The sequence below is a fragment of the Cucurbita moschata genome, unplaced genomic scaffold (assembly GCF_002738365.1).
Source record: "Cucurbita moschata cultivar Rifu unplaced genomic scaffold, Cmos_1.0 Cmo_Scf00039, whole genome shotgun sequence".
NCBI lineage: Eukaryota > Viridiplantae > Streptophyta > Magnoliopsida > Cucurbitales > Cucurbitaceae > Cucurbita > Cucurbita moschata.
Window position 1 is genome coordinate 1,389,702 of NW_019268555.1, and position 25,869 is coordinate 1,415,570.

Below are 25,869 nucleotides of genomic sequence, written 5' to 3' on the forward strand. Positions count from 1 at the left end.
ACTCCTTTAATGGATGAATCTTCTCCATAAAGTCTTCCTCCATATGACTAAAACACAAGGTCAAGGCTTGTGGGAGCATCTTGAAATAAAATTTCGAAGGGATTGGAGAATGAGAGTTGTGTTAGAAGGTACTTCAACATTCTCTTAAGTTTAAAACACCAACACTAAAGAGAATGAACGTTTTACTCATGCAGCGTAAGCAATGTTTGATTTTGTTTAGAATCAAACAAACTATCAAGTCACATGTTCCTAACCGGTCTTACGCTTAACTCAACATTATCTTACCAGATCAACTCTAAATTCTATAATTTAGCATCCATCATTAATGATTTTGTAGATGTACCCGAATGGTTCTCTCTCAATTTGTAACTAAATATTTATTGCCACTCCCAAAAGGCTTCTATTATATATATATATATATATATATATATATATATATAAATTATTGTTTCCATTCCATCCTCTATTATAATTATTTTTTCCTTCTTTTACGAAGAACTTAAAAGCATTAATCAGTTAAAAAAATTTCAAACGAATTAAAAAATATACTCATTCCAAGCAAAACTTGAGTGAATTCAAAAGCCTAAGTATGAGATGGTAGAAACAAAAATGCTGCTAGTTGAGAATATTGTGAAAGCCCACGGATGGGGGTACTAGAGTAATTGTTTGCTCTCCAAAAGAGAGGGAAAGAAATAAAGAAGTCAGCGGAACGCGGTCTTATATGTGTCGAGGCTTGGATTAATCACAAAGCAGTCAGTAACACCATTGTTGACTTTGGAGCCACCCACAACTTCATATCAGAGATTGAAGCAAAACACTTGTACATCCTTTGGCATCGAGAGACAGAAAAGATGAATGTCGTTAATTCTACAACTTTACCTGTATTAGGAGTCGTAAAGAGAACTCCTGATATGAACCAAGACATCAATCATACAACATACACTTCAACGATGATTTTATGAAAATGCTGTTCAAATTATCACAAATTGTTGCAATTTATGCCATATTAAATAAGAATCAAACTTTATTTATTCTTCGACCTTTACAAATTTTATTATTAGATGGTTACAAATTTTGGATAATTATTCATTAAACACAATTTCACTTTCAAATGGTTTGTGTTATTTTTAAGAACATATCTATTTCGAAAATAAAAAAAATAAGTAAAACTAATAGTTTTTTAGAATTAAAAAACAAAGGTGAGTACTAAGATTGAAGCCCAGCTCAACCTGAAATTCTCTCCACTAATTTGATATGTAGTCAATCATTCATCAACGTTGATCTCGTCTTGACGACTATTGATTAAGAATAAACAAGCAAACTTCTTATTGTCTCCACATCATATTGTTCATAATGTGAGAGCTCATCTTGACGGTTTAAAGTTAAGCATAAAAACTAGCAAACTCTTTATTGTTTCCTACATAGTAACTAAACATGATCGTATCATCTCATAATTCATTGACATTTTGGGGAGGGTTGGGTGGGTTATGAACTCTACTCGAGGTGGAACAAGGACCATAGTACATCGTTATGAATGTCATACTTGAGGTCTATTATTTGTATTTTTTACTTTTGAGTTATATTAGCATGGCTGATTTGTAGCTAAAAGCTAAGGAGATAAATGTTTTTTTTGTGTCAGATCCTAAATTGACATTTATGTGAATGTTATTAAAAATTAGAAAACAAATGTGGCTCTAACCCCAAAACTCTGCCACTTTTCGATGGTTACAAATTTTGGGTAATTACTTCATCAAACTCCATTTCACTTTCAAATGGTTTGTATTATTTTTAAGAACTATCTATTTCGAAAATAAAAAATAAGTAAAAATAATAGTTTTTTTAGAATTAAAAAACAAATGTGACTACTAAGATTCAAGCACACCTCAACCTGAAATTCTCTCCACTAATTTGCAATTAGTTTGATATTTAGCCCATCATTGATCAAAATTTAGTCTTTTAGGGCATACCTATCGACTCTTAAGCATAAAAACTAGCAAACCATTCATCGTTTCCTACATAGTAACTAGGCATGATCGTATCATCTCATAACTCATTGGCATTTTTCGAAGGGTTAGGTGGGTTCTGAACTCTACTCAAGGTGGAACAAGGACCATAGTACATCGTTATGAATGTCATACTTGAGGTTTATTGTTTGTATTTTTTGCTTTTGAGTTATATTAACATGGTTGATTTGTAGCTAAAAGCTAAGGATATAAATGTTTTTGTGTCAGATCCTAGATTTAACATTTATTGAAAATTAGAAACAAATGTGGCTCTCACCCGTTTATTGTTTGTATTTTTTGCTTTTGAGTTATATTAACATGGTTGATTTGTAGCTAAAAGCTCAAGGATATAAATGTTTTTGTGTCAGATCCTAGATTTAACATTTATTGAAAATTAGAAAACAAATGTGGCTCTCACCCCAAAACTCTGCCAATTTGATATTCACTCAAGGCTCAGTCCATGATTAAAGAATAAAGAAAAATAAATGTGGTTGATGGGATTCAAGTCCAAGTCTCCAAAGCCACAATGTGGAATTCTCACCACTAAACTACAACCACCTTGTTTTTTAGCCCATCATTCATCGTAAACATCCCCAAAGGGCTCATCTATCGACTAACCGTTCATGATTTAAGGATAAATCAACAAACTTTTAAAGTTAAGCTTAAACTAGTAAACCCTTTATCATTTCATACATAGTAACATGATTGTATTATCTCGTAACTCACTGGCATGTGTAAAAAATTACTTCATTCCGCTCAATTCACTTTCAATGGTTGGGATTCAAGCCTAGGTCTACACAACCACAACTTGGATCCTTACCACTAAACTACTACATCTACTTTGATATTTAGTCCATCATTTAATACCAACATTGATCTAGTCTTGAGGGTCCATGATTAAAGATAAGCTAGCAAGTCCCTAATTATCTCCATAATATATTATCCGTTATAATAATGAAAAGAAAAATATGTATGGGATTCCAGTCCAAGTTTTACCATTATTTATTATAATCTAGGCCCTTGGGCTGATATGTCATCTCATCATTTAATACCAATGTTGATCTTATTCTGGCCGTTCACAATTAAGGAGAAGCTAGCAAACTCCTAATTGTCTCAACATTATATTGTTCATTTCATATAGGAATAGAACACTATGAGAGCCTAGGGCTTCTTGTTTCTCTAGCTCTTTCTGGCCATCATTCTTGGGAGGAAGCATCATGGAGGTACTTAGTTAAGGGTGATGGTGTTAATATAATACATGCGGAAGCAATTTGGATCTTGGGGACTTTTAGAACATCAATTATAGTAAATAACTAGCATGTTCATAAATATTAAAACTTAAGGAGTTTAAATACTAACCTCTTGTAGTTCAAACTCCTTTTGCCTCACGAACCGGTTTCGAACCACCACTAGTGTCTTCTCCACTATCCTCCGACCTTAGAACGAGATTGTGGAATCCAGTGAGTGACTAAACTTGGAAGGCATTTTGTATATGTGAAGAGAGTGTTTGTGAGAGGTTTTTCTCAAGGTTTTTCTCAAGGTTTTTCACCAAGAAGAATAAAACCTTCCATGTACCATGATCACTCTATTTAAAGAGTCATGTTTGCATGTTCATGCAAATTTGAGATCACCAAATTTTGACACTTAAAAATTCCACTCAAATGTTTGGGATTATGTGGCAAGCATGCATGTTTGAGTTAACCAAATTTTGACACTCAAAATTCCACTCAAACTTGTGGGGTTTATTTGGCAAGCATGCAAGTTTGGTTAAACCAAATTTTGACACCTCAAAATTCCACTAACATGGATTTTTCCATTAAATGAAGTCAACATTTTGACTTTCTTCATTTTAATTCAACAATTAATTTGAATAATGAATTTCAAATTAAAGCAACATTAAATGATTAATTAAATTATTTAATTAATATTTAATATTAAATCAAATGCCAAACATCCCTTTTAGAGATTCCATAATATCTTTAGCAGTACCCATAACATCGTGTTTCTTAGCCAAAACATCAAATATGCTAGCTAGAATGTACACTCGGGCTTTATCATTTGCCTTTATCCATCTGTCATACGCATCTCGAACTGTTCGGTTTGCATTTGAGCTGGAGTTTGGAGGACACTCCTCAGTTAAAACAAACTTTAAATCATCAATGACCAATATTGTGTTTAGGTTTGATTTCCAAGTTGTGTAGTTGTCGCCGTTTAATTTCTCAGAAGCGAGTAATTGTACTATTGAGTTTGTCATGCTGTGATATAAAGAAAATTCTATTAGTGATTTGACTTAATCCTGTTTAATCCAATCAATTTTAACAAATGTAATAATGTACCCAAATCATTATTAATTTGCAACGATACTTTAGTGAGTTAGAGCAACTGCTACCGAGGGGCAGTCAATCACTCATTCACTAAACCAAGACATTCTTGACTTAAACACTAATCCCAGAATAACTCTTGTTCCTATAGTATTCTTAGTTATCGTTGTTTTGGTCAAGAATATACCAACTCTTAGTATTTCTTTGTACGTATGACCCGCCATTTTCAGACCTCATAGATCGGTCCCAACAATGCTATCGAATGAAAAAGCCAAAGTTGGGAATGGACCTAAGAAATCCTATCCATTTCTGGAGTTTGCGTTGTTTCAACTCCCATGTTACGACCCTCCGAATAGGTAGTTGCTCTAGGGCAACATGCAGGTGGAACATGGGAATCTCACGATGCAACCTAGTGGTGGAGACCATAGGAGGTATTTGATATACTTCCTTCTCCCACTTACTATAAATACTCTCTATTCACCTTGTTATTGACTCATGCAAATACCTTCCGAATGAAGGACGCTCCCAGGGCGACATGAGCCGAGCATGAATCTCACTGTGTGAATTTTACAGAGAGCGTGAAAAGAAAACAATGTATTTTTATACATCTTTTTCCTCCCACTAAGTATTTTAGATGGTTGGGTATACTCATTACTTAAGTATATTCCGGCTAATTTAATATAACTTAAGTCTAGGTGATTTTTCTAAATCTTACATCACTTAAGCATGCTCATAAAACTGGGCTAACTAAGCTCAAGTACTGGTCCGATCTCCAGGTAGTAGGTGTTCCGTAAACCGTCAACTTAAGTACCTCCAGCCTTAGACAAGATCGTGCCAAGTGAGCTTTCTCGTAACCGCAATTTTATAAGACATCGACCTATTTGAACTATTAAAATTGATCGTGCTCGGTTCTTAACCCTAAGTGAGCATGCACTTATCTTTATTATAGATTTTAACGTCTATCTCGTTTTATGACGTTAAAAATAACCTATAACATGCATCTAACATGCTTTATATAACAATTATATAATCATCCATTCCATGCAATAATATAACAATTTATATCTATCACTCATGGAACCCTAAACATGCATACTATACATTATAACACTTATAACATACTTGGAATGCATGAAACATGCTTAGCCTATGGTGGGATTTTAAATCTATATGACATACTTTATGCATATACATTTTCTATTTAATTAAAACATACATTCATAATGCATAATTAATTAAACATGCTAAAGTGGATTGGTTTTGGCATTTTGAAACAAGAAATTAACTAAATTATTACATTAATAATTAAAATAACTTGAACCGCTCCCGAGGTCCACGAACTGGGCGAACCAACCCTTAAAAACATTGAACCGGACCCCAAAGGTAGGAAAAACACCCGAACCACCTCTTCCATCTTCTTCTTCGGTTCAGCTTGCTATCTCTTCCATTTTCGATCAATTACAACCTAAAATGGACTCTAATGACTCCATAGAAATTACAGACCTTTCATCATTCATTAAAGCCAATACATATTAGGCTTATTACAATAATTGTATCAAATGGAAGCATAAAAAAATGCCAAAACCAAAACCATCATCTTTAGCAACCACAAAATTTCATTCATGAAATGGTACCCACCATGATCAAATTAATGTAAATAAAGTGCCTAAAACTTGCTCTGATACCAATTGATGGTGTTAATATAAAACATGCGGAAGAATTTGGATCTTAGGCATTTTTAGAACATCAATTATAGTAAATAACTAGCATGTTCATAAATATTAAAACTTAAGGAGTTTAAATACTAACCTTTTGTAGTTCAAACTTCTTTTGCCTCACGAACCGGTTTCGAACCACCACTAGTGTCTTCTCCACTATCCTCCGACCTTAGAACGAGATTGTGGAATCCACTGAGTGACTAAACTTGGAAGGGATTTTGTATATGTGAAGAGAGTGTTTGTGAGAGGTTTTTCTCAAGGTTTTTCTCAAGGTTTTTCACCAAGAAGAAGAAGACCTTCCATGTACCATGATCACTCTATTTAAAGAGTCATGTTTGCATGTTCATGCAAATTTGAGATCACCAAATTTTGACACTTAAAAATTCCACTCAAATGTTTGGGATTATGTGGCAAGCATGCATGTTTGAGTTAACCAAATTTTGACACTCAAAATTCCACTCAAACTTGTGGGGTTTATTTGGCAAGCATGCAAGTTTGGTTAAACCAAATTTTGACACCTCAAAATTCCACTAACATGGATTTTTCCATTAAATGAAGTCAATATTTTGACTTTCTTCATTTTAATTCAACAATTAATTTGAATAATGAATTTCAAATTAAAGTAACATTAAATGATTAATTAAACTATTTAATTAATATTTAATATTAATTCAAATGCCAATCCCAATCAATTCCGACACATAATTGATTAAGATATTTAAATCTTATTTAAATATCTCAGATTCTCTCTTTTTGTTTAATTCGTAAATAAAACAAAAATGCGGTTAAATATATCGTATATATGTAACGCATATTCCCTAATTTGAATTCGAACATTTCGAACTCACTCGTCACACTGTTCTATGGTTTAGTCCGATATGAGCTAGCAGAGGGACCTAATGGACCTATAGATTATGGGCTCCAACGATCCAAGATTAATCGGTTAAACTCATTAACCATGATTAGTAAGTCGATCCTTCACAGGTTGTTCGTAACTAGAGCTGGGTCAATTTACCATTTTACCCCTGAAGTTACTTCTTGTTTCTTATGTCTCACTGATCCTCTAATGAACAATTGATTTGTGGTTCAATCAGTAAACTGAATCCTTCTTAGGCCAATAAGTTGGTGGGGCCTCTTGTTCAAGACCTGGAGTCAGTACTTAAGGGAACTACCTCTCTTCTATCCCTAAAAGTGGATAGGAGCGAATTCCATCTTGCACCCTACGTCCCCAGCTATTCACCTAGTCTTACCTCTGTAATGGGAGACCTATTGAGTTGGCAAACTTGAGCCACTCTCACCCATGCAAATCTAAAGATAATTTCGAATAAACAGGAGTTCATGGTTCGCTCAGGATTAAGATCGAGTTACCTAGGTTATCGAATGAAAAGAAAATCAGTCTCAACAGTAAACGACATTATAAAGTGAGAATGGTTTTCTTCATGGTCCGATCTTATGCAATATTCATTGCATAGGACGCCCCAACTCACATGTCTCCCCATGTACAATTTAGTAATCACATTTTTTATATCATATACAAAAGTGGGCCGCATCCATAGTGTCCCCAGAATAAGGTACTCAGCCTTATCCTTATACTATAGGTCAAATACTTGAACTTGATCCACTCTTATGTCTCTACATATAGTTCAAGTAATCATACTATAGCCAAAGTGTTTTTAGTTTATTGGATTTAGATTAATGATCGTAAAGTTCACTTTATTCAATACAATGTTTACTGAATAAACAACAACAATAACTTTATTGAAAATAGAATATGTTTTTGTTTACAAACTATGAGTTTTAGGACATAAAACCCAATAAAGGGGGCGACATAGAGGTGACTTGGAGAGGCAACATGGTAATGACTAAGAGGCTTGGAGGGGTTATATGTCAGTTACTTGGAGGAGGATTGAAGATGAGACATGGTTCTAACTTAAAATGGTTGATGTGGCAACTTGGTGGACGACACATGGAGTCAACTAGGAGAAACAGATATGATGGTGACTTGGAGGAGGGTTGGATCCAACATGACTATGACTTAAAGAGGTTGATGTTGTGACATGAATGTGACTTGTAGGAGGTTGGTGCGTGATTCAGAGAAGGAGATAATATGAAGGTGACTAAGAGGATGTGACATGTCGATTACTTAGAGAATGCTTGGGAGGAGGGACATGACTATGAATTAGAGGAGGTGTATAACGTACCTTTAAAGAGAAGGGTAGGAGGTGACGCGTACGAGGAGGCAATAATAGAATGGAGGATAAAGAAATCTAGTTGTTTACCATAATTTTCTCCATAATTCTTACTTAGTATAAGTTTGGGTGAGTTTCAACATGTAGGTAGAGGATTTTGAATGAATAACTTGTTTCAAGAGAGAAAAGATTGGCAAGAAAAAAGGAATATAAAACTCATTTCCCTAGTAGATTTTTTTCTCAAAATTAGTTGATACACAAAAGGCTTTTCTACTCGATTTCTTGATGGTTTGATTGAGAAAATTTTAGTCATGGGGCTTCAACTCCAAGGAAAATAATTAAATAAAGGTTTGCAATTGAAGAGTCAAAACCTATTTTTTCTCCGGTTAGTTGATGGTTTTAAGTGGTTTTTGTTCCAATCAACTCATCTTCACTGCTATTTATGGAAGAAAATTAGACCATTAATTATGAAAGCCTCCCCACTAAAGCTAATTGCGGAAATGGAAAAGGAATTTAAATGGTGCATACATTTTCTCTTATTCTAGAATCTATTTAAGAAATTTAGTTAAATTTGTAGTGGAAACGAAGAAAATTTTGGTTGAAAGTTGAGAATTTCCCATATCTTATAACATTACTTTCTTTGTCTCGATTTTGATCTAGCCCTAATTATACTTGGATCAAGACCCACTAGAGAAATTTTAGAAAAGTTAGAGCCTCTAACACGCAGAAAAACTAGTTCAAGAAGGCATACATCATCCATGTAAGTAACGAACAAAACTTTAGACAAGTAATAATTGTAGGGATCACTAGGACGTGCTAGCATGCAAGCCTTTCTTATCTTAAATGGCTAGAAAATGCATGTTCAAGACTTCAAATGAGCAATTTTTTTATAAGAATGCATTGTATGTATAATATGAAATATTATCGTTATACCCCTAGGATAAGATTTTTTTATTCATGTTGTTTTCAGGACTATAATACAAGTTGGGCAATATGGATGAGTAAGCTATATAAGATGTAAGAAAGTATCAAAATACTTCTATGATAATATTTGTGATGAATTGTACTTTAAATTTTTTTCTAGGATGGACTATTGTCATCTATGCTCCATGTGATTGATCGTTATAATCTCATCATTGAGCTTGTTTATTTGCATGAATGTTTTAGTTTATGTTTTTAGTGATTTATGTGATTGATAGGATATCTCCCTTGTAAGCTTGCACAAATGTTTAGATTATGTATACCATGCTCTAGGTGATCGACAGGATAATCTCCCTAGCGAAGCATACACAAGAGAACCAAGCTAAGATTAGGGCACTAAAGCTAAAGTGATTGCAAGTTGCCCTAAGTCAGTACATTTTCGGTAGATCCTATACCCTAGGATCATGAGCGGGTGATCACAGGAATAGACCTGTGTGTACCTGGAGAGTAGATTAGTTCAAGGAGTTAGTCATAGTCGTCCCAGAAAAGAGAGACAAGGTTTAAACTGCCTAGATGCCCTTAAGAACCAAGTAGAGCTCCAAGTATGTACGGTGTCACCAGTTTAATGATGAAATAAAAGTCTCCGCTACCCTTTCCCCTCTTATACCCATATTTTCATGTTTTTACTATGATACCCGTACTACCGAGTCAGCCATGGGCTAATTAGGGTTGTGTGACCTGATAGTTAAATTGGATTATCCTACCTAACAGATCTATCTTGAGATTGGCAATGGAATCATGTGGGTAATCTTAGTACCCCCAGCCCAACCATAGGTGACATATATAATGATGAAGGAAAGTTCACCCGCCAACCTCCCATGAACGATGAGTAGACAAGTACACATCATACTACCACACAAGAGAGAGAATTCTACGACGTCATGCCTCAACCCAAGTCATCGGTTTTACACTACACAGGCAAAGCAAGCTACTTTAAGTCAAAGAACAGAAGAGTTCACCCTAAAGAGACTTGTCGCTTGACATATCCACGATGCCAGGAAAGGGTGAACCATCTCCTGTGAACCTAAAGTTGGTTCCTGAGCAACTTAAGTAACACTTGAAACTTCAAGACAGCCCCAGATGCCTATATAGCAGTAGAGACTAGGCCTTAAAATTCTAGAGCTCAGAGTAAAACTTGTGCATACCTGCTAGATTAAGCATGGGTTGAGACCCAACAAGTAGGATGTTTACTGAGTATTTTTATACTCACCATTTATCCATTCTTTTTTAAGTGTTCACATGTTATCTGTTGAGGTTGAGGGGTGTTCGAGAGTTGTGCGGTCACAGAGTGGGTAATTCTGGAGAATCGGTCTATCTTTATGTTTTGAGTCATTTGTAATTGTATCTCAAACTCATTTCTCTATTGAAAATAAATTTGAATAGCACCATCCTCTAATGAGATTCCTTTTTATTTAATTGTGGGGTTGTTTGTCTATTTTGATTTAAATTCTACCTCATTTATCTTTTATTTTATTTTACTTTATCTTATACTTTCTTCTGGTCTTTGTCTTTTTATCACTGTTGTAGTTTTGAAGCCTAAAAAATTGGGTTGTGACATTTCTCCACATAGATTAATCTTTCCTCCAATCAGAGCGTCTCCTAGTCAATCACGTGTGTATTGTTTGTTATATACTTGTGCAACATGGAACACATCATGAACTCTTGAGGGGATTGAGGATAATGCTAATCGGTATGCTACCAGTTCAATCTAGTCTATTTTCTCTAATAGGCTAATAAAGTAAAGGCTAAACATGACATGATTAATGAACTATGCAACGCAACATGAATGTATGAGAATAGGATAGAAAACTACCATAAAATTTTGCGCGATTTTAAAACATTCAATTATACAACGAAAATTAATGTAATATATGTGTTCAATTTGTTCCTAAAAGAACAAACGGCACAGAGATACAAAAGATGTATATGATATAACAGACTACAGAAATAAATGGACAAGACATGCACCTTGGGTCAACACGCTTCTGTGCCTACCTAGCTCTCAAGTACTTCTCGCCTCATCCAACAACATCATACACCTCGAAGAAAAAATTGTCTGAAGGATGAGTATATAAATACAACCGGTAAGCAATCTATTTGTAGGTTCTCATTGCATACTCTGCCCACTTTTAATTTGAAAATCCTTCATGAAACTTGTTAGAAAACTCATTTTAGAAGATGTAGAAATTGGTTTGAGAGGAAATAGTGTATCATACCCCTCGAATTCAGAAGAAATTCGAGAAGAAAAAAAAAAGAGCTTGAATCTCGAGTTCTAGGAACTCTCAAAACATGATTCTTGTCCCAAAACATTGCCCACAACTTCTTATTTATAGGTGAAGCTTGCATTGTCTTTGATCATTCTAGAGTCGTACTAAATTTTAACTCAAAGTTTCTGAACTGTCTGTCGAAAATATCTACTCATATGATGGTGCTACCTACCTTTATTTTAAATATTAGTTGTTGGATCTAAGGAATCTCGAGCCTTCTTGAACATATTCAAATTTCAGCTCAATCCAATAGTTAGATCTTATAATATGAGCAATTTTGTGCTGCCTATCAATTCTAAAATTGAATATGTTAAGAGCATTTTCATAATTATATTTTAACTTAGTACAATTTTAGTATTTTTCTTTTAACATTTTATTTTTCTTAAACAATTATCTTTATGCTTATTATTTTTTTTTCCCAATGTTTTTGGATCCTTATGAAACCTTAGTAAAGGGTTGAAAATATCTTCTTTGAACCATCTTTGGATCTCTTAATTCTTCTTTTTGATCTTTCACTTTGTCTGAGTGCCTTAACTTACTTGGATGTTACAACTACCTTGTCTTCCTCCATCCCTTCTATTCTAACTTACTTATTGGAATCTCATCAATTTAACATCATGTCATGTTCCTCACATGGTGCTTGGTAGCCACAATTAAAGTAAATGACACAAAGTAAGGCGACGCAATCACAAGAATGAAAGACCTTTCATATTCCACCAACGATTTTCCCTTTTTCTTATGACTTCATCGTGTACAACATAGGAAGAACTTACTAAGGGTCTTTCATCAAAGAGACATAAGCTTGTTAGATTGAATGGCACGATGACCTATATGGGTCACGACCTCATGTATTTATAGATGTGTATAATGAAGATTACATTCCAAATCTATGATTTGATAACAAACCATGAAATCATAGATTTGGCAACAAACTAATAAATCCTAGATTATCTTAGTATATACAGATATGATCTATTTTACGTTTAACACCCCCCTCAATCTGGACAATATACTACTAAGTTCAGATTGCGCCTAAAATAGCTAAAAGAAGGAGCTGGCAGTGGCTTTGTCATGATATCGGCGAGCTGATCCTTGGAAGATATGAGTCGAACATCAAGCTGACGAGTCGATACTCGTTCACGAACAAAGTGATAATCAACCTCAACATGCTTCATCCGTCGATGAAAGATTGGATTGGCGGATAGGTAGGTGGCATCAATGTTGTCACACCATAGGCTAGGCGCTCGCGCTTGCGAGATCCCGAGCTCACGCAAGAGGACTTGGATCCAAATTAATTCGGTAGTGGCATCAGCAACTGCCTTATATTCGGCTTCCGTACTAGAACGAGAAACTGTCGATTGTTTCCTCGAACTCCAAGAGATAAGATTGCCACCAAAGAAGATTACATAGCCTCCAGTGCTTCGACGATCATTAGGATTCCCAGCCCAATCAGCATCTGAAAAGGCACTCAACAAATCAGTGCTGGACTTTGTAAGACATAAACCCATATCAATAGTGTCATGTAGATAACGGAGAATTCGTTTGACTGCCGCCCAATGTATAGAAGTCGGAGAGGACATGAACTGACACACTCTGTTGACACAAAAGGATATATCAGGACATATCAGAGACAAATATTGGAGAGCACCAACGACACTTCGATAGCGAGTAGTATCCTCAGGTGAGAGCTTTTCACCACCATTCAATAACAACTTCTCACTGGGAAGCATAGGTGTGGGCACACCTTTGGAGGTGAGCATATTGGTTCTGGCTAATAAATCTCGAATGTATTTATGTTGTGTCAGAATAAGTCCACGGGAAGTATGGCGGACCTCAATCCCAAGAAAATAACTCAAAATACCAAGATCCTTGACGGCAAAATCATCCTGAAGCTGTGTAAGAAGTTTCTCAGTAGCCGTAGAAGATGAGCTGATGATAATAACGTCATCAATGTAGATGAGGATATACATCTGAATGCCCGTCTTGTTAAAAATGAAAAGAGAGACATCAGCCTTTGAAGGTGTAAAATCCAGCTGTAATAGTTTGGAGCTAAGGCGAGAAAACCAGGCACGCGGAGATTGTTTAAGGCCATAAAGCGACTTATCCAGCTTGCGGAGATAACCAGGGTGTTGAGAATCCACAAATCCAGGGGGCTGCTTCATATAAACATCTTCATTAAGAAAGCCATGAATATCAATCTGCCAAATAGCCCAACCACGAGAAATAGCAAGAGATAATAAGAGCCGAATGGTAGCGGGCTTAACAACTGGACTAAAGGTATCATCATAATCAATGCCATACTGCTGTTTAAAACCTTTAGCAACCAGGCGTGCTTTGTAGCGATCAATAGAGCCATCTGGCTTTTGCTTGAGTTTGAAAACCCATTTGCAATCAATAACGTTAAGACCAGCACGAGGAGGAACTAAGTGCCATGTCTTATTTTTTTGAAGTGCCTGAAATTCATCGTTCATTGCCTGACGCCATAGAGGATGCTCCATAGCAGTAATATGTGAAGTAGGTTCAGAGGCAGAAGACCGAGCTACAAGATTTGTTACTGTTCCATCTGTACGCACCTTGGGTTTCTTGATATTGTGCTTCAATCGAGTACCATACGGATGAGTAGTAGGTGCAGGATCCACATTTGAGGGGACAGCCGTATCAGCCGTTGCGAGGGGAGCAACCGATGCTACAACAGTTGGTTGACCAGCAGTCGAGGATTCGACTGGGCATTGCGCAATATCATCTGCTGGCGGAGGAGTCGAGGCCTCAATCAGTGGCGGAACAACCAACGCTGATTCGCATGGCAGCGACGTGGAGGATTGCTGCAGCAATTCCAATCTGATGTAGACATCAAATTTTCTACATCCAAAGAGTTAATAGGCCCAGGCATATGCATGTGATCATTCTCCAAATTAGTACTGCTATTACCCAAATGCAAGGTGCACAAATCAGGGGCATTATGCGTCGACTGCATGATTGGAGAAGAATTTGGTGGGGCTCTCATGAATGGAAAAACATTTTCATCAAATATGACATCTCTAGACATATAGACACGACTAGAATCGGTGTCAAGACACTTATACCCTTTATATAAAGAACTATAGCCTAGAAAGACACATTCCTTTGATAAAAAAGAGAGCTTTTGTTTGTTATAAGGACGAAGATGAGGCCAATAAGCACACCCAAAATTTTTTAATAAGGAGTAATTTGGTGGGATATGAAAAAGAAGCTCTAAGGGCATTTTTTATCGATGACACGAGTAGGAAGACGATTGATGAGATATGTGGCTGTAATAAACGCGTCGTCCCAAAATTTAATAGGTACATGAGCATGAGCTAGAAGGGCTAGGCCAGTTTCAACAATATGACGGTGCTTGCGTTCAGCAGACCCATTTTGTTGATGTGTGTGAGGGCACGAAACACGATGACCAATTTCAAGGGAACGAAAAAATGTGTTATGAATTTTCTGATATTCCCCACCCCAATCAGATTGGACCCACTTGATTTTAGTATCTAGGAGGCGCTCAACATGAGCTTGGAATTGCAAAAATATACGAGGAGCTTCTGTACGATCATGCATCAAATAGATCCACGAAAATTTACTGAAATCATCAATGAAACTAATATAATATTCAAAACCCCCAACATATGGAGGTGCAGGGCCCCAAACATCCGAAAAAATAAGTTCCAAAGGTGATGAAGACCTATGGGAAGAACTAGTATATGGTAATTGATGACTTTTTGCTAACTGACATGCATTACAAACTGATAAAGATGACTCACTAGCACACGAAATATTATTGAGACGCAAAATTGATTTTACTACTTGAGATGAAGGATGTTCAAAACGTGCATGCCATTGGGCGTGAGTAGTAGATCTACTCACCAAGGCGTGCTTGAGATTATCGACATCGGATGGCTTAATAGGATAAAGACCAGATTCACACCTTTCATTTAGGAGACTTTTCCCCGACTGTCGATCCTTTATAGAAAAGTGCCAAGGATGGAATTCAAAAAATACGTCATTATCACGAGAAAATTTATGAATGGAAAGAAGATGTTTGGAAATTTCAGGCACATGCAAAATATTACGCAATGCAAGAGGACGAGTAGCAGTATTAATTAGAGAATGACCAGTATGCAAAACACGCAAACCTGCTCCATTGCCGACTTGAACTTGTTCACCTCCATGATAACGTTCACGCACAGCAAGACGATCCAGATCACTAGTGATATGGTCCGTAGCGCCTATGTCCCTGTACCAATTTGGGTCATTCTTGTAAGAGGAAGTAGCCGCCTGTGCCGTAGGAGGAGCAGAAGAAGGTTCATCTTGATAGGACTCATCCATCCTATGCCAGCAGTGGATAGCAGTATGCCCCACTTTGCCGCAGATCTGGCAGGAAGAACAGGCAGAAGGGCCACGGCGATCACCAGTAGGACGAGAGGGTGCATAACCTTGAGCACGACCACGACCACGAACCCTACGCCCACGATTCTTCTGCTGACCACCACGACTAGCATAATTGGCAGAAGATCCAAGATTTAACTGAAGTTCAGCACGACCAGTATAATTGGCCGAAGATCCCGGATTTAACTGAAGTTCAGCCTAGTGTTGTAGTTGGCGAGCTTCATACGCCATTAGATGTGCAAACACGTCATCAAGCGTGAGGGCTTCACTCATGGTAGTCATTGAGGTGACGAAGGGATCATAGTCAGGTCTAAGACCAGCGAGAAGATACGTGATCACATCATCATCCTGCAAGGCAGAGCCGACGGCGGCCAGCTCGGTGGCTAGCCCTTTGATCTTGCAAAAATAATTTGCAGCAGATTGATCTCGTTTCTTGGACGTGGCGAGCTCAACACGAATCTGAGTAGTGCGAGCACGAGTTGATGATGAAAACATCCGCTGCAGGGTATCCCACGCCTCCTTGGATGTAGTAGCGGCAACCACATCATGAAGAATCTCCTCAGACATGGAGGAGAGAAGACCGCTAAGGACCTGTTGATCCTGATCATACCATTGATTATAGGCCAGATTAGAGACCAGCTCAGCACCAGCAGCAGTTTAAGAAGGGACCAGCTAGGTAGGTGCGGCATTGGTGCCATCGAGGTAGCCCATAAGCTTCGTACTCCGTAGGTAGGGGAGGAGCTGGGCACGCCATGTGATGAAGTTGTTTTTGGTTAGACGAATTGTGACAGCATGGTGTAGAGGGATTGAGCCAAAAGTCGCCATGGTAGTTGTGACGGTGTTGGAGATGGTGGATGGAGAGGAGGAAGAAGACATGGTAGACATTTAAAAAATAAACCTTGACTCTGATACCATGTTAGATTGAATGGCACGATGACCTATATGGGTCACGACCTCATGTATTTATAGATGTGTATAATGAAGATTACATTCCAAATATATGATTTAATAGCAAACCATGAAATCATAGATTTGGTAACAAACCCTTCAAATCATAGATTTGGTAACAAACTAGTAAATCCTAGATTATCTTAATATATACAGATGTGATCTATTTTTCGTTTAACAAAGCTAATTCATCAAAAAGTTCCAAAGACAAGGCTACGACATTAAACAATTCAAGAATTTGGATGTTAATTATATTGTCAAGAGTGTTTAATCTACAACTTCCTTAGAAAAGTCTTTAAAAATAGTCTGTTTGCCTTTGAAATTGTAACCCATTTACGGTTGAGAAGTTGGGGTTCCTAGGGCTTACTTACTCTCCTATTAGTTTATCACTTGCAAAAGAATAACCAACGGTAGCTAAGCCTAAAGAGTAAAGAACATCTAGTTGTTGCTTTCGATAATCACTATTTATAAGCTGTGTTTTCTTTCCTTTCTTCTCTTGATTCTTTCATGAAATTACTATTGTGTTATTGAATCCTATGAAATTCAACTTTTGAGCTTTATTGTGAAATCTCACATCGGTTGGGCAGGAAACGAATCATTCTTTATATAATTATGTTCGAGTGGTTCAAGGGGAATTTTTCTCACATTGGTTGGATAGGGAACAAATAATTCCTTATATAATTATATCCGAGAGGTTAAGGAGGAATTTTTCTATTGATGACTTTTTAGCTTTATTGTGAGATCCCACATCGGTGGGATAGAGAATGAATCTTTTCTTATATAAGTGTGTCAATATCTTTGAGTTGTTAAGGAGACAGACTTGAAATTTGTTGGGTTTTGCTTGCACAGGTTCAAATCTTGTTGTGATGACTTTATTTAGCTTTATTGTGAAATCCCACATCTCGAACGAAATGACATTTTTAACTTTGGATAGGGAATGAATCTCCGAGTGGTTGACGAGGAATTCTGCTATTGGCAACTTTTTAGCTTTGTTAAGAAGGGGTGTCAATATGTCTGAGTGGTGGTGACTTTTTAACTTTGTTGAGAAGGGGTGTCAATATGTCCGAGTGGTTAAAGAGAAATTCTGCTATTGGCGACTTTTTAGCTTTGTTGTTGATGGTGTTAATATAACACATGCGGAAGCAATTTGGATCTTAGGAACTTTTAGAACATCAATTATAGTAAATAACTAGCATGTTCATAAGTATTAAAACTTAATGAGTTTGAATACTAACCTTTTGTAGTTCAAATTCTTTTTAACTCACGAACCGATTTCGAACCACCACTAGTGTCTTCTCCACTAACCTCCGGCCTTAGAACGGGATTGTGGAATCCGGTGAGTGACTAAACTTGGGAGGGATTTTGTATATATGAAGAGAATGTTTGTGAGAGGTTTTTCTAAGGTTTTTCACTAAACTTGGGAGGGATTTTGTACCATGATCACTCTATTTATAGAGTTATGTTTTCATGTTCATGCAAATTTGAGATCACCAAATTTTGACACTCAAGATTCCACTCAAACTTGTGGGGTTTATTTGGCAAGCATGCAAGTTTGGTTAAACCAAATTTTGACACCTCAAAATTCCACTGACATGGATTTTTCCATTAAATGAAGTTAACATTTTGACTTTCTTCATTTTAATTCAACAATTAATTTGAATAATTAATTTCAAATTAAAGTAATATTAAATGATTAATTAAACTATTTAATTAATATTTAATATTAATTCAAATGCCAATCCCAATCAATTTCGACACATATTTGATTAAGATATTTAAATCTTATTTAAATATCTTAGATTCTCTCTTTTTGTTTAATTAGTAAATAAAACAAAAATGCTGTTAAATATATCGTATATATGTAGCGCATATTCCCTAATTTGAATTCGAACACTTTGAACTCACTCGTCATACTGTTCTATGGTTTAGTCCGATATGAGCTAGCAGAGGGACCTAATGGACCTATAGATCATGGGCTCCAACGATCCAAGATTAACCAGTTAAACTCATTAACCTTGTTAACCAACATTCGTTAACTACTAGGACACTCCACTATAGCCTAGTAGTTGCACTCCCCTCACTATAGATATATTTATGTCCATTTGATATAATTATGATTAGTAAGTCGATCCTTCACAGGTTGTTCGTAGCTAGAGTTGGGTCAATTTACCGTTTTACCCCTGAAGTTACTTCTTGTTCCTTATGTTCCACTGATCCTCTTACGAACAATTGGTTTGTGGTCCAACAAGTAAACTGAATCCCTCTCAAGCCAATGAGAGGGTGGGGCCCTTTGTTCAAGACTTGGAGTCAGTGCTTAAGGGAACTACCCCTCTTCTATCCCTAAAAGTGGGTAGGAGCAAATTCCATCTTGCACCCCACGTCCCCAGCTATTCACCCAGTCTTATCCCTGAAATGGGAGGCCTATTGAGTCGGCAAACTCGAGCCACTCTCACCCATATAAATCTAAGGATAATTTCGAATAAACAGGAGTTCATGGTTCGCTCAGGATTAAGATCGAGTTACCTAAGTCATCGAATGAAAAGAAAATCAGTCTCAACAGTAAACAACATTATAAAGTGAGAGTGGTTTTCTTCATGGTCCGATCTTATGTAATACTCATTGCATAGGACACCCCCACTCACATGTCTCCACATGTACAATTTAGTGATCACATTGTTTATATCATATACAAAAGTGGGCCGCATCCATAGTGTCCCCAGAATAAGGTACTCAGCGTTATCCTTATACTATAGATCATTTTGACTATATACTTGAACTTGATCCACTCTTATGTCTCTACATATAGTTCAAGTAACCATACCATAGCCAGAGTGTTCTTAGTCTATTGGATTTAGATTAATGATCGTAAAGTTCACTTTATTCAATAACAATCTTTACTGAATAAACAACAATAATAACTTTATTGAAAATAGAATATGTTTTTGTTTACAAACTATGAGTTTTTGGACATAAAACCCAACCGTTGTGAGATCCGACATCATTAGTTGAATAAGAAATGAATCATTCCTTATATATGGGGTGTCAACATGTCTGAGTGGTTAAGGAGACATACTAAAAATCTATTAGACTTTGCCCACATAGGTTTGAATCCTGTTGTTCACAACTTTTTAGCTTTAGTCTTAAATCCCACATCGGTTGGATAGGAAACAAATCATTCCTTATATAAGGGGTGTCAATATGTTAGAGTGCTTACAGAGACAGTGCAGGTTCGAATTCTGTTGTTGAATCATTCCTTATATAAGGATAGCCTGCGGGGTGTCAATATGTTTGAGTGCTTAAAGAGACAGCGCAGGTTCGAATTCTGTTGTTGAATCATTTCTTATATAAGGATAGCTTGCGCATCATTCCTTATATACTTGAAATCAATATGTCCAAGTGGTTAAGGGAAACGAATCATTCCTTACATAAGGGGTGTTAATGTGTTCGAGTGGTTAAGGAGACAACACAGGTTCGAATTCTATTGTTGAATCATTCCTTATATAAGGATAGCCTGTGCATCATTCCTTATATAAGGGGTGTTAATATGTCTAGACTTGAAATCAGGTTTGAATCCTGCGACGAATTTTTAGCTTTATTGTGAAATCTCAAATCGGTTGAACAAGGAATGAATCATTCCTTATGTAAGGGGTGTTAAAATGCTTGAATGGTTAAGGAGGCAAACATGAAATCTGTTGGACTATGCCTGCTTAGGTTCGAATCGATGAATTTTTTAGCTTTATTGTGAAATCAGATATCGGTTGAACAAGGAACGAATAATTATTTATATAATGGTGTCAATATGTCCGAGTGGTTAAGGAGACAGACTTGAAATCTGTTGGGCTATCCTTGCTTGTTGACGAATTTTTAGCTTTATTATGAAATCTGACATCGGTTGAACAAGGAACGAATCGTTCATATAAGGGTGTCAATATGTTCGAGTGGTTAAGAAAACAGACTCGAAATCTGTTGGGCTATGCCTGCATAGGTGTCAATATGTTCGAGTGGTTAAGGAGATAGACTCGAAATTTGTTGGGCTATGCCTGCGTAGGTTCGAATCCTGCTGTCAATATGTCTAAGTGGTTTCATTCCATTCTTGAGTGGTTAAGGTATCAGAGGTGTCATTCCTTATATTAACGAGTGTTAATGTTTCCTTATCCCTTATATAAGGGGTGTTAATATGTCTGAGTGGTTTAAGCGGTTTCATTCCATTCTTGAGTGGTTAAGGTATCAGGGGTGTTAATATGTCTGAGTGATTTAAGTGGTTTCATTCCATTCTTGAGTGGTTAAGGTATCAGGGGTGTCATTCCTTATATTAACGAGTGTTAATGTTTCCTTATCCCTTATATAAGGGGTGTTAATATGTCTGAGTGGTTTAAGTGGTTTCATTCCATTCTTGAGTGGTTAAGGTATCAGGGGTGTCATTCCTTATATTAACGAGTGTTAATGTTTCCTTATCCCTTATATAAGGGGTGTTAATATGTCTGAGTCGTTAAGGAGACAGACTGTAAATCTGTTGGGCTATGCCTACCATGTTCGAATCGACGAATTTTTTAGCTTTATTGTGAAATCACACATCGGTTGAATAAGGAACGAATAATTCTTTATATAAGGGTGTCAATATGTCCGAGTGGTTAAGGAGACAGACTCAAAATCTGTTGGGCTATGCTTGCGTAGGTTCAAATCCTGTTGTTGACGAGTTTTGTTTAGTTCTATTGTGAAATCATACATCCCTTGAACAAGGAACGAATCATTCTTCTTTATATAAGGGTGTCAATATGTCCACTCCTATGCCGCACGTTCAAATCCAAACGTGCTGTTGATGAATTGTGAACAACATAAGAATCATTCTTTATTTAAGTAAGGGTGTCAATATGTCCGAGTGGTTAAGGAGACAGACTCGAAATCTGTTGGGCTATGCCTGCGTAGGTTCGAATCCTACTGTTGACGAGTTTTGTTTAGTTCTATTGTGAAATCATACATTCCTTGAACAAGGAAAGAATCATTCTTTATATAAGAGTGTCAATATGTCTAGTCCGAGTGGTCAAATCCGAACGTGCTGTTGATGAATTGTGAACAACAAAAGAATCATTCTTTATTTAAATAAGGGTGTCAATATGTCCAAGTGGTTAAGGAGACAGACTCGAAATCTGTTGGGCTATGCCTGCGTAGGTTCGAATCCTATTGTTGACGAGTTTTGTTTAGTTCTATTGTGAAATCATACAACCCTTGAACAACGAAAGAATCATTCTTTATTTAAATAAGGGTGTCAATATGTCCGAGTGGTTAAGGAGACAAACTCGAAATCTGAACTATGTCCGATGTGCACTTCTATTGAAATCTGAACCAAGGAAAGAATTTTTCTTTATATAAGGGTGCAATATGTCCAAGTGGTTAAGGAGATAGACTAGAAATCTGTTTAGTAGTTCGAGTGGTGAAATCATACCGAAAGAATCATTCTTTATTTAAATAAGGGTGTCAATATGTCCAAGTGGCTAAATCCGAACGTGCTGTTCATGAATTGTGAACAACAAAAGAATCATTCTTTATTTAAATAAGGGTGTCAGTATGTCCGAGTGGTTAAGGAGATAGACTCGAAATCTGTTGGGCTATGCCTGCGTAAGTTCGAATCCTGCTGTTGACGAGTTTTGTTTAGTTCTATTGTGAAATCATACATTCCTTGAACAAGGAAAGAATCCTTCTTTATATAAGGGTGTCAGTATGTCCAGTCCGAGTGGTTAAGGAGATAGACTCGAAATCTGTTGGGCTGAATCCTTCTTTATATAAGGGTGTCAGTATGTCCAGTCCGAGTGGTTAAGGAGATAGACTCGAAATCTGTTGAGCGGTGCACTTCTATTGAAATCTGAACAAGGAACGAATCATTCTTTATATAAGGTGTCCGGTTTGATATCTCACATCTGCTGAACAAGGAAAGAATTATTCTTTATATAAGGGTGTAGTATGTCCGAGTGATTAAGGAGTCGAAATCTGTTGGGCTGTGCACTTCTATTGAAATCTGAACTATGTCAGAAATCTGTTGGACTGTGCACTTCTATTGAAATCTTAACTATGTCTGAGTGGTTAAGGAGACAGACTCGAAATCTGTTGAGCGGTGCACTTCTATTGAAATCTGAACAAGGAACGAATCATTCTTTGTATAAGGTGTCCGGTTTGATATCTCACATCGGCTGAACAAGGAAAGAACTATTCTTTATATAAGGGTGTAGTATGTCCGAGTGGTTAAGGAGTCGAAATCTGTTGGGGTGTGCACTTCTATTGAAATCTGAACTATGTCAGAAATCTGTTGGACTGTGCACTTCTATTGAAATCTGAACTATGTCAGAAATCTGTTGGACTGTGCACTTCTATTGAAATCTTAACTATGTCTGAGTGGTTAAGGAGACAGACTCGAAATCTGTTGAGCGGTGCACTTCTATTGAAATCTGAACAAGGAACGAATCATTCTTTATATAAGGTGTCCGGTTTGTTATCTCACATCGACTGAACAAGGAAAGAATTATTCTTTATATAAGGGTGTAGTATGTCCGAGTGGTTAAGGAAATAGACTAGAAATCTGTTGGGCTATGCCTGCAATTTTTAGTAGTTCGAGTGGTGAAATTTTTTTAGCTTTATTGTGAAATCTCACAACAGTTGAAAAGGAACGAATCATTCTTTAGATAAGGGTGTCAATATGTTCGAGTGGTTAAGGAGACAGACTTGAAATTTGTTAGGCTATGCTTGCGTAGGTTCGAATCTTGCGACGGGATAGAGAGAAACATGTCCGAGTGGTTAAGGAGATAGTTCTATATAATAGACGGTATAGTTATAATATAAGTCAACTGAGTTCAGTAATTTCATGAAATTCGAGAAGAAACTGAAGTTTGATGAAATCCCGAAATCATCTGTTGGGCTATGCACACATTTTAAATCTGAGATAGTTCTACATAATAGACGGGATACAGAGAAACATGTCCGAGTGGTTAAGGAGATAGTTCTATATAATAGACGGTATAGTTATAATATAAGTCAACTGAGTTCGGTAATTTCATGAAATTCGAGAAGAAACTAAAGTTTGATGAAATCCGAGAAGTAGTTCTTATATGCAAACGAAAAATTGGAAATTCATTGAGATTCATCAGGTAGTGCTCTCAGTGTTGACCAAAGGGGAAGAAGTAAATGGAATGACCCAATAGAGATATTCATCTGACAGTGATCTCAATGTTAACCAAAGCGAAAGAAGTAAATGGAATGACCCAGGGAAGAAGTATCTGGAATGACCCAGGGAAGAAGTATCTCAATGTTAACCAAAGCGAAAGAAGTAAATGGAATGACCCAGGTAGACTAGAAATTTGGAGAAGGCATATCTTGCCGACAACTAAACTTGGTAGATTGAAGGAAATGAGAATGTCTACATAAAAACTTTTATAGGAAATAAGTGGATAGTAAAGGATGTAAGGTATATTCCTGGTCTCAAGAAGAACCTGATCTCTATTGGTCAGGTGGATAGCACAAGTTATGCAATAGAGTTTGGAAAGAGTTTGGAGAAGATTGTGAAGGGTGCTATGGTGGTAAAACGTGGCAAAAAATTTGGAACCTTATACACAACTACATGATGTATAAACATAACCGTTGTTGTTGAGAGCGTTTTCAATTCAAGTCTATGGTACAATAAACTTGGACATATGAGCGTAAAATGAATGAAGATGTTGGCTGAGAAGGGAGATTTAGAAGGTTTGAAATTTGTTGATATGAGTCCTTGTGATGCTACATTATGACAAATAGAAACGAGTCAGCTTCACAAATGCTACCATAGAACCAAAGAAAGTGCAGGTCGAAATGATTCATACACACGTTCGGGGACCATCTCCAGTTTCATTACTTGGTTGATTAAAGTTCTACGTCACCTTCATCGATGATTTCAAAAGGAAGGTGTGTATTTATTTCTTGAAACAAAAGTCAGATGTGTTTGCCACCTTTAAGAAGTGGAAAGCTGAAGTTGAAAATCAGACTGGCTTGAAGTCTGACAATGAAGAAGAATATGAAAAGTCAAAATCCAAAGCATTTTGTGTAGTTGAGAGAATTAGATTAACGAGGATAGTTCCTAGGTAAAGCAAGACAATATGGTGTTGGTGAATGGATGAACAGAACATTGAATGAGCGGGCAAGGAGTATGAGGAATCGATCTAGATTGTCAAAGACATTCTGAGCTGATGTTGTAAATACAATAGCCTACTTGATAAATAGAGGGTCGTCAGTACCCTTGCAGTTCAAGTTACCTAAATAGGTATGGATAGGAAAAGAACTCAAGTACTCCCACTTGAGAACTTTTAGTTGTACCCCATATGTTCTTATTGATCCACATAATGTTACAAGCTTGATGTTATGGCTATAAAGTGCTACTTCATAGGCTATGATTCCAATATGTTTGGGTACAAGTTTTGGGACGTCAAGAACAAAAAAAATCTTGAGACACTATAATGTGACTTTAGACGAAATTGTCATGTACAAGGACAATGACAAGAAAGGTTCTCGGACAACAAAGCAAGTGGGAGTTGAAGTTGAGCTATAGAACAATTCACATAGTGATGTTGTAGTAGATACTCGAGAAACTTCTAAGACTGTTGCTGAGGTTCCAGAGGTGGAGCAAGTGACACCTAAGCAGGCGTTCAAAGGATCAACCATAACTATTAAAGTATTACATAGGTATGTACCTTCATTACACACTATATGTTGTTGACTGATGAAGAGGAACCAGAGCCCTTTAGTGATGCCCTACAGTTGGAGGATACAACCAAGTTGGAGCAAGCCTTGGATGATGAGATGAGTTGGATGTATCGGCTTCAGAATTGTGTTGCTCCTTCATCTACTGAGGCTGAGTACGTGGCAATAGCTAAAATGGAAAGAAAATGATATTGATGACAGACTATATAAAGAACTAGGTAAGAAGCAGCGCGAGAAGATTCTTCATGTAGATAGTCAGAGTGTCATATAGTTGGTGAAAAATCCAGTCTATCAAAGACAAAACACATCAGAAGACG

The 25,869-nt window shown here is 36.8% G+C and overlaps 2 long non-coding RNA genes and 5 other non-coding genes across 7 annotated transcripts; 6 read left to right on the forward strand and 1 right to left on the reverse strand.

Annotated features, from left to right (window-relative positions):
* Nucleotides 1-7,424: 7,424 nt before the first annotated feature.
* Nucleotides 7,425-12,367, forward strand: LOC111432633. Its single transcript, XR_002708664.1, has 3 exons — nt 7,425-7,437; nt 8,086-8,091; nt 12,272-12,367. It is a non-coding gene; the product is annotated as an uncharacterized LOC111432633 (long non-coding RNA).
* A 3,736-nt stretch (nt 12,368-16,103) lies between these two features.
* Nucleotides 16,104-16,243, reverse strand: LOC111432651. Its single transcript, XR_002708675.1, has one exon. It is a non-coding gene; the product is annotated as a small nucleolar RNA Z247 (small nucleolar RNA).
* Nucleotides 16,244-20,875: 4,632 nt separating this feature from the next.
* LOC111432634 lies at nt 20,876-21,520 on the forward strand. Its single transcript, XR_002708665.1, has 3 exons — nt 20,876-20,896; nt 20,933-20,934; nt 21,445-21,520. It is a non-coding gene; the product is annotated as an uncharacterized LOC111432634 (long non-coding RNA).
* Nucleotides 21,448-21,529, forward strand: TRNAL-CAA. Its single transcript has one exon. It is a non-coding gene; the product is annotated as a tRNA-Leu (tRNA).
* Nucleotides 21,530-21,699: 170 nt separating this feature from the next.
* Nucleotides 21,700-21,781, forward strand: TRNAS-CGA. Its single transcript has one exon. It is a non-coding gene; the product is annotated as a tRNA-Ser (tRNA).
* Nucleotides 21,782-21,942: 161 nt separating this feature from the next.
* TRNAS-CGA lies at nt 21,943-22,024 on the forward strand. The gene has a single exon. It is a non-coding gene; the product is annotated as a tRNA-Ser (tRNA).
* Nucleotides 22,025-22,393: 369 nt separating this feature from the next.
* On the forward strand, nt 22,394-22,475 carry TRNAS-CGA. The gene has a single exon. It is a non-coding gene; the product is annotated as a tRNA-Ser (tRNA).
* The last annotated feature ends 3,394 nt before the right edge of the window (nt 22,476-25,869 follow it).